General features: G+C 31.4%; 1 long non-coding RNA gene across 1 annotated transcript; it reads right to left on the bottom strand.

Annotated features, from left to right (window-relative positions):
• Nucleotides 1–3,915: 3,915 nt before the first annotated feature.
• LOC129923690 (uncharacterized) lies at nucleotides 3,916–5,813 on the bottom strand. Its single transcript, XR_008775690.1, has 2 exons — nucleotides 5,404–5,813; nucleotides 3,916–4,068 (listed from the first exon to the last, which is right to left on the bottom strand). It is a non-coding gene; the product is annotated as an uncharacterized LOC129923690 (long non-coding RNA).
• Nucleotides 5,814–9,723: the final 3,910 nt, after the last annotated feature.

Here is a 9,723-nt window from a genome sequence, read left to right as displayed (position 1 = left end):
TTATTTAACGTTATAAAAAAAATCAATAGATCTAATATAGACAGTCATGAGATCCACTCTATTTTATCTAGATCTAGACCATACATGAGATCGATATGAATATTTAATTATTATTTATAGATCTAGTCTAGATCTATCGATCATCTATAGTGACTATAGCTATACTGCCTATACATAATAGTATACTTATACACTTTTACAGTATATGAGTATACTCATACGAGTCATACTGGCTATACTATACTATAGTATAGACACTATAATTAGTATAGTTAATACTTTTTAATAGTAGATCTATAATCTATCAATTCTATCTAAATCTAGACTTCACTTTCACATCACATTCACACGATTATTGATACAGACAGTGAATGAAACGAATGCAGTGGTTATACTGATTATACTTATACTAACTTATAGTGACGATACTACTTATAGATCTACCAGTTGATAAACATCATCATCATAGATAATAATCTACATCTATAATCATAGTGCCCTTTATTTAGTCAATATAGTCAAGTCAAGATAGTGGAACGTAAACTCGAAGGTTTAATTTTAATACAATACGGTATGAGTCTATGAGTTAGTATAAGATCTAATTATTTTGTTACTTTGTTTGTGACAGTATGTTAATGTCTCATTTAAAATAATTAATATCATCAGCCATATCATTTTAAATATTTAAAAAGTAGACATAGATTTTTATTATATTATAAATAGATAGATTAGATCTACATATAATTTTACAAACTTTAGAAATGATTGATTTTATTTTTAATTGATAAGCCTTCTAGACTAGATCTAGCATCTCTAGCTAGACTCTAACATGTAGATTGTAGATCTTTGAATTGGATCGATATTCACCTTCCTAAATTGTCTCTAAAGTCTGTAGCTGATTTGAGAGGCCCAACGAGTTTATTAGTACTCTGTCTCTTGATCTATCTAGTAAGCCTACTAAGCTAGTGCATTAGCCATAGTGTAGTCAAATCTTGACAACTAGTCTTCTAGATCTAAGCTTCTAGAATAATTAGATCTAGATCCAGTTTAGATTTAGAATAACAAAGGTTTTTACTACCTAAAATACTAAATCTACTGATCTAAATTCTAGATATATAGATCCAGTTCAGATTAGGAATATAAAAGTATTCACTAGCTAAAATTCTAAATCTACTGATCTATACTTAATATGTTAGATATTATATGACATCTACAAAAATTATTATTAAGATATAATTATAATTATAGATTCTAGACTAGTTATATATGTACATAAAATATACAAATAAAAGATAAAATTTATGCAGGCCTAGGTCCCATAAATTTATAATTGATCCAGATCTATCAGTAAAAGTTACCTTCGATTGGCAGTTTTACCCAATCTAATCTATACAAGACAATTTATAATCCATGCCTTGCCTACACCCCATGTATATTAGTTTCCATTCCATGCCATGCCCAGACCCATGAGTTCATGAAATAATAAATGATGTGGTGTCAAGTTGGATCTATCCCCTGAAATTCAGTACTTTAATATAAAACTCACATATCTAGTTAATTATTTGCTGACACTGATTAACTTGGACTTGTGTGATACATATAGAGTAAATCACCGATTGCGACGCGTTAAGCATTGCGTACAAGTCACCCTAATATTACCCATAACTTATTTATTTCTGTATTTATTGCGAGACTACTTTATTAGAATTGCTCAGGCTCCATTTTTTTACATTTCTGACTCTTTTACTTTCGCTTTTCTCTATCTAACAAGGTTTAGCAAAAGGTCCAAACTTGCATGTATGGGAATTTCCATTGATGGAATGTTTCCGGAAAAACGAGAATAGGTCCGGTCTTAAAGACCAACTGAAGAGGTTTTGGGGTCAGACGCGGAAACCGGTGTTATACTTTTTTTTAGATTCATAATGCTTAAAAAAACATACATACGAAATTTTAGACATATATTCTTTGTAATTATTTAGATATAAGCAATTTAATGTGAGTTTCAGGGACTATTAAATTTCACAATCTCGAAGCCATTCGAGATCAGTATTTCCCAGACAACCAAGGTCGATGACGTAGTTTAAGGGAAATTAGGTCAAATTTTTCAGTTTATGGCTTAGCGTATTTCCCTATTCCTTTTTACAGGAATGCTAGTTTCTAAAAACAAAGGCGACTAAAACACGCCAATTTATAAAAAGTGGATGTTAGAGTTGGGGAAATTAGGTCAAATCACGCAATTTATGGCTTTGCATGTTAGATCTACTGTTTGTCGGCTTATTCTTGATCTAGTCAAGCAAACAGCGTTTCACCCCACGCAGTACCGCGAGCCTCAGTTCACATGTTTCGTTTTAGTCAAGTTACGCAATTTATGGCTTATGTTACTGCTTCAGGCTTATTCTAGTTCTAGATCTACTGCTTTTGATCAAGAGCAGAGTTCTTTTCTCAGATCATTAATGATGTACGAAGTAGACCTAAATTTAGATCTAAATCCAATTAGATGAAGTCTAGATCTAGTAGTAGTATTGGATATTTAGAGATAAGACCTATCTATTTAGACTGATCCGATCGAGGTGCTGGGCCTAGATCTAGAAAAACAAAGTTTAAAATTATATACTCTATCTATACACTTAATTAGTGATTATTAACCTATAGTCGTCCCTAAATAGGCCCAATATGGGAAAAAAACAATTATTGCAATGTGAATGTTGAGCTCATTCATTGTAGTTATTGTAGTATACGATTATATTTAGTTTGAATCTAGAGTCACAACCCCGTACAACACTAGGCAAATAGCTTTAACTTAAACCTTAACTTAGACTTAAAAGTAGTCTGATTTAGATCTACTAGTAAGGCAAAAATTAGACCTAGATCTACCAATTCTATAATATTATTAATATACGAAATATGGATTTTATTACACTCTTATTTAAATATATTCGTACCGTATATTCGGGCCTATATACTTACATAGTTCTATAAATATATATCTAAAAATTTAAGTTTTCATTTATCTCACGCTTGACTCATTTGTTGATTGGAATAGAATCATTAGATTATTAGATAGTTAAGTTAGCAAGTTAATCTGTAACTGTAGGTAACAAAGTTTTAAATTGTGTTTAGACTATAAATGAAAGAGATTATCCTACTGGAGAAGGAGTTGTCGTTTTTTTCTTTTCTCTGGGAAGTCAGGGAAGTGGAAAATAAATTATAGTATCAAGATAATGTTAAGTAATGCATATAGGCTACTGTTGATGTAATTATGCAACTCATTTTATTAAATTTTAGTAACCCAATTATTGCCAGTTAATCACTGAATATATATAGTTTTTTTATTGTTATTAAAAAATGCAGAGCTATTCATTATTTAAAGTGTTTAATAAATAAGGCTGGCAGTCGAGCCGAAAGATTAATGAGAAATGCAGTATTTTCCATGGCTACGCAGCCCCAGCTGCTAACTAGATATTTTGCCGCGTCCAGCGAAGACATAACCATATTCAGCTGGTGGTCAATTTAAATGTTCTTTACGACGTCTACGTCTTCCCTCATCAGTGGATTTTCTTTTGGCCTCTAATATGTATTCCACGTTGCAATTTCTAATAAATAGCATCATTCGAAGAATGAGATCCAACTTATTTTTTAAAAATGTAACCCCTTTACAGATCAAGTCATCATTGCAATGGACATTCAGATCTGCATTAACATAAAAATGATCAAAATTTGAATAGGTTTTGAAACGCAGAAAGTTGTGTGGTTTGCATTCCGAACTGTCTTCTCTGTGGTCTCAGGTTCAAACATTGACCACTGCTATGACTTAATAATATTAAATCCTGATTCGAAACTTTGTCTAAACCTAGCAAGTGAAAAGGAACATACTAAAATAATGTTGTGTGTATAATGAGAAGAACTCTATTAAAATGTGATTTTGTATTTACATTTATTGGTATTTATTATATAAAATAAAACTGTAGAATGTTTCTGTGATTTGTTTCACAGGGAATATTGTATTTCCAAAATGATGAAAGATCCATCTAGTAAACTTGTCTGTATGCCACATGTCATATATGTTTTCTGTAAAATAGATTTTAAAAAATTTATTTATTAACATTTATACTTAATTATGTATACATATATAGAACTAGTGGTTATATATATATATATTATATATGTTATACTGATTATCTGATCTAACATCAACATCTAACTCTTATTGTTCTTAATAATAATAAATTACTCTACTCTAGGTCTAGGCAATCTAATATATATAAGACCAGGGCCGGTCTTAAGCCACTGCAACCTATGCGGTCGCAGTGGGCCCTGCACTTTCATAGGCTTCGTGCTAATTCTAGGTGTAATAGTTAAATTGCAATATATATACATATATCGGTATATATAAAACCTGGAAATCTCATAAAAATCTCCTGAAAAATAGACAAAATTGTGGGTGTCATTCATTCCGAAAAAGCTAATCCTACGCGCGATAAACGAAATAAGACATTGTCAGCTTTCATGTACTAAAATGTAATAATCAGGCAAATTTTCACTTTAATCAGAAGTTTCCATACTTTATTTACTTTAATAGAGTGACTGGCATTTTAATATGCCATAGGTTGCAAAGTTCGTAAAGTAAAGTTAATTTGATCGTAATCTTGTACTTAGTAAAGATTTAATAAAATTCAAAGTCGAATTTTTTTAAAATACGAAATATCTTAATTTTCACTTATTATCCTTATTCCCACCCAGACTAGGCCCCGCGCAATCAGTTTCACATAGGGCCCCGCAATCATTAGGACCGGCCCTGTTTAAGTTTAAGACTTAAAGAAATGTCAACATGTGTTTAGTAAAAATCTGTATTTTATATTATCAATATAAATGATGACTTATTATTTTTTTAGATCTAAAGTTTAGCCTTATTAATAAGTATAGTAAGGGCTAGTAAAGAGTATAAATATATTCTATATAGATTTAGCTTAGGCTTTAAAATAGGTTTAGTCCTTGACTATTATAATATTATATTTATATCTATGAATAATCTTTATGCTATTGCTAGGACACTACTCACTAGGTCTTACTATTACAAACTATTACCAAAAAATGTTGGCGACTGGGCTTAGGCTTAACATAGAGGCTAGTCTAGATTACTCTAGATCTACTTAATTAGTTAAATCTACTAGTTTATAAACTATTAGTATTACTAGTACTACTAGTAAGTAGTATAACTACAATTAGTACAATAATACAAGTCAAGTATTTATAAACTCTAGATCTAGTGAGTGACTAGTAAAAGTGTTAGAAAAGAAGGCCTAGCTAGAATTAGAGATATAGAAAATAATATAGATAGATCTAACCATTTAGTTTTGTTATAACTATTAGACTTAGTAGGCCTATAGTCTAAGTATAGTATACCTAGACGATCTACTAGTACTTGATGATACTAGAGACTACTACTAGAGTAGACTAGGTCTAGAGTCACTCTAGAGTCTAGATCTGAGTAGTAGATCTAGAATCTAGTGCTAGTGATAATCATAATCTAGTGACTAGTCCTATTATTATAATCTATCTATAATTATATTAATTCAATAGTCTGCTCTAGAATATATTTTGAAAAAGTAGAAGAGTTCTCAATTGGTAATCATGAATGTGAGCGTCAAAAATTATTTTTCGCGACATTCCTTGTTGTCTCTTCCTGGCCAAAAATAAATCCAGATTTGTTTATCAAAAATAATTTTGGCATCATTAAGTGCTGCCAACTAAAAATGAGAAACACCCATTATGTACAGATGTATTAATGTTAGACACAATAATTTAGACCACAATAAAATAGTTTTTTTTTTTTTTTTAAAGATATTGCAATCAATTTTTGTGTGTGTGCTAAATAGATGTTACTTTTCATTGTCACTGAATTATGAATTATTACAATCTCTGAGTAAATTCTTTTTTTTTTTTTGTGAATTACCTACGTCTGTATTTTATAGGACAAGATCTGGATTGAGATTTAAAAAAAAATAGCTTTTATGAATTGCTAGACCAGATTCCATATATATTATTTTAAATAGTTTTTATTTTCATAAAGATCATTTTTCATGCTTATAGCATGCTCAGAGCGCTATGGTCCAATCTGTTTTCAGGATTACTTGGGGGGGGGGGGGGGGAGGTATCCAGGGAAAATGTTTTCAGTAATGCTTTTAGTTGCTCAGTAAGCACAACTCTGAGTCCGATGTTGAGAACCCCGAGCCTCTTTATATGTAGCTATCACAAGCCCAAGCGTTTTATGTCTCTCACGCTTGTCATATAGCGATTTCTATTTATTTATTTCTCTTGCTGTATTTTGAAAGTACGGTAAACGATGTTAAAAAGGGTAATTAATTTATGTAAAAAAGAAAAAAAAAGTTTATTATTATATAGTGAGTAGCATACGCCGATATTTTTCAGAGCCTGTCTTATCTTATCTTCTTCTTATATAATACAGACGTTACTTCAAAAAAGAAGATGATTACGTCCTACGCGTCATGCATTTAGTCATGCATATTAACCAATGACTTAAATTCTGCCAAGTCACTGGTTTTCCTGGCTAGCTCAGGCAACCCATTCCATGCTCTAATAGCACTAGGGAAGAAGGAGTATTTGTACAAATTTGTCCTAGCATATGGGACGAGGAATGTGCCTTTATCTTTGTGTCTTTCAGAGTATTTTATTAAATTTTGTTTTTGTATTTGAAGATTATGGTTCAGTGTTTTATGTATGATTGCTACTTTACTTTTGAGCCTTCTGTCCTGAAGGCTTTCTAAATTTAGTGATTTTACTAAAGGTGTTACTCTAGTCAAATGTGAATATTCGTTTGTTATGAATCGCACTGCTCTATTTTGTGTCTGTTCTAGTTTCTTAATGTTTTCTTGAGTTGAGGGGTCCCAAACAGAGGATGCATATTCTATTATTGGCCTAACCAAGGTTAAATAACATTTTAGTTTTATGTTCTTATTTGATTTATAGAAATTTCTTTTAATAAATCCTAATGCTTTGTTTGATTTTTTTGTAGTTTCATCAATATGTGGATTCCATGACAGTTTTTCATTTATTATAACACCTAGGTATTTTGCGTTTTTAGTCTGTGTTACTGGTTTGCCATGAATAAGATAAGTGGAATTAATTTGTTTTAGTTTTTTTGTTACTCTTAACAACTGACATTTTTCTGGGTGGAAAGACATGCTCCAATTTGATTCCCATTTCTGTAATTCATCTAATTCTCTTTGTAAAATATCTGTGTCTTGTGTTGTTTTTATTGTTCTATATATTATGCAATCGTCTGCAAATAATCTGACTTTTGTTCCTGAACTAATGCAATTTGGTAAATCATTTATGTAAATTAAAAATAGTAGTGGACCCAAGACTGTTCCTTGAGGTACTCCTGAGTTTACTGTTATCGGTGTTGATTTAGAGCCATTTATTATTACAGTTTGTTCTCTCCCTATCAGAAAGTCTTTAATCCACTGATGCAGTGGACCATTAATGCCGAAATATTTTAATTTTTTAAGCAAACTATGGTGGTGAACTTTGTCAAAAGCCTTAGAAAAATCTAGTAAGATAGCATCTATTTGTTCACTATTATCTAAACCTTTTGAAAAATCATCAATTAGTCCTATTAGTTGTGTTTCACATGATCTATATTTCCTAAAGCCATGTTGGTATGGTGTGAGGACATTATGTTTGTCTAAGTGGTTTATGATGTTGCTACATATTATGTGTTCTAGGATTTTACATGTGATGCTGGTAAGTGATACTGGTCTGTAGTTTCCTGGGTCAGATTTTTCTCCTTTTTTAAATAGGGGGGTGACATTAGCTTCTTTCCAGTCCTTTGGTACTCTGCCCTGGTTAAGTGAAGCCTGAAAGAGTATTTTGAACACTGGGGCTAGCTCATTACTTAGTTCTTTGAGTAATCTAGCTGGAATACCATCAGGTCCAGAAGCTTTATTTGGTTTGGTGTTGGCTAATAGTTTTTGAATTCCATTTTCTTGTACTACTATATCTTCTATGTTGTCTACTTGGTTCAAATTTAGTAATATGTCTTTGTCTCCTGGGGCTGAGAATGCTGATGCAAAGTATTTGTTTAGAATGTTTGCTTTAGTTTCATTATCATTATGTATTATGTTATGTTCATCTTTTAATGGCGCTACGCCTGTTGTTTCCATTTTCTTAGACTTAATGTATGACCATAGGTTTTTGTTGTTGTCTTTAGATATTACATTGTTTATGTATTCACTCTGCAGCTGTCTGCTTACTTTTTGGGTTAAGTGTTTAATTTTTATATACTTTTTGTAAACTCTTTCTGCATTAGTTTCTTTAAATTTTCTATATAGGTTTTCCTTCTGTTTACAAAGCTTCTTTAGTCTATTATTAAACCAGCATTTATTTATTTTGTTTGATGTGTATTTAGTTGGTATTTGATTTTCTATAATGCTTTTAAGATGGTTTTTAATAAAATTCCAGAGGTCATCGACTGGTTGGTTAATGTCTTTTTCTAATAAGAATGTTTGTTGAAAGTTTAATGCAGCTTGGTGTAGTTGTGTTAGGTTACATTTATTCCAGAGTAAGATTTTTCTTTTGGGTTTTGTATTGGCTACTGCTTTTATCTGACTGTGTATTTTTATGATCTCATGGTCTGATAGACCAGGGATAATATCATAATCAACTACTAATCCAGGTCTGTTGGTTAAGAAGAGATCTAATGTGTTGTTTAATCTAGTTGGCTTTTTAATGATTTGATCTAAACTTAGGTTGTGTAAAGTTTCTATGAAAAGCTCATTTATGTCCTTAAGGTTTTGGTGTTTATCTATGGTTAGTGTTTTCCAATTTATATCAGGTAGGTTGAAATCACCCATAATCCAAAAAACTGCATTTTTATTTGTCTCTTTAAGTGTCGTAATCTGATTACATAGTTCCTGCATGTATTCTAAACTAGAATTTGGTGGTCTGTAAATGCTGCCTATTATTAGGGATGTTGAGGTGGTATTAATTTTACAAAATGTTGATTCTATATTTTTTGAGTTAGGTAAGGTAATTTCTTCTGCTATAAGAGTGTTTTTTATTGCTAAAAGAACTCCTCCATGATTATCAGCCCTATCTTTTCTAAAAATTTCATAATTACTATTGAAAATTTCTGCATTATAAATTTCAGGATGTAGCCAAGTTTCTGTGCCTGCAATTATGTCTGGTTTCTCACATTCTAATAAAATTTCTAAGTCTGCTGTTTTGTTCCTAATGCTTTGAAAATTTATTACTAAAGTTTTAAGGTATTTTGGTGTTACTTCTTTAGTAGGTTTGTTTAGTGAGGCTGTTGTATTAATTTTAGTAGATTTAGGTTTAACAGGAGTGGATCTGGCTAGTGGTTGGTGAGTTTGGTTTGGGATGGTGTTTAGGATGTTGTAGGGGTTAGAAGTGTCTGCATCAAAGGAATCAAACAGTCCTGATGTAAACTGAGGTAACCCACACGGTACACAGTGCCATGATGCATCTTTGTTGCCTAAGGCATAATACACAGGTGTATTCATATGGAGACATGATGCATGGTACCATTCATCGCAGGTGTCACATTGAATGGCTTTCTGTTTCATGGTGCATACTTTTTTGCAGATGTTGCATCTATCTTTAGATCTAGGCCCTGGATTTGACTCTACATCTCCTGCTATTAATATTAACAGTGATAGGTATTTATTTCTGCTGTGTCTGATT

The sequence above is a fragment of the Biomphalaria glabrata genome, chromosome 17 (genome assembly GCF_947242115.1).
Source record: "Biomphalaria glabrata chromosome 17, xgBioGlab47.1, whole genome shotgun sequence".
Classification (NCBI taxonomy): domain Eukaryota; kingdom Metazoa; phylum Mollusca; class Gastropoda; family Planorbidae; genus Biomphalaria; species Biomphalaria glabrata.
This window is presented reverse-complemented; position numbering and strand designations above follow the sequence as displayed.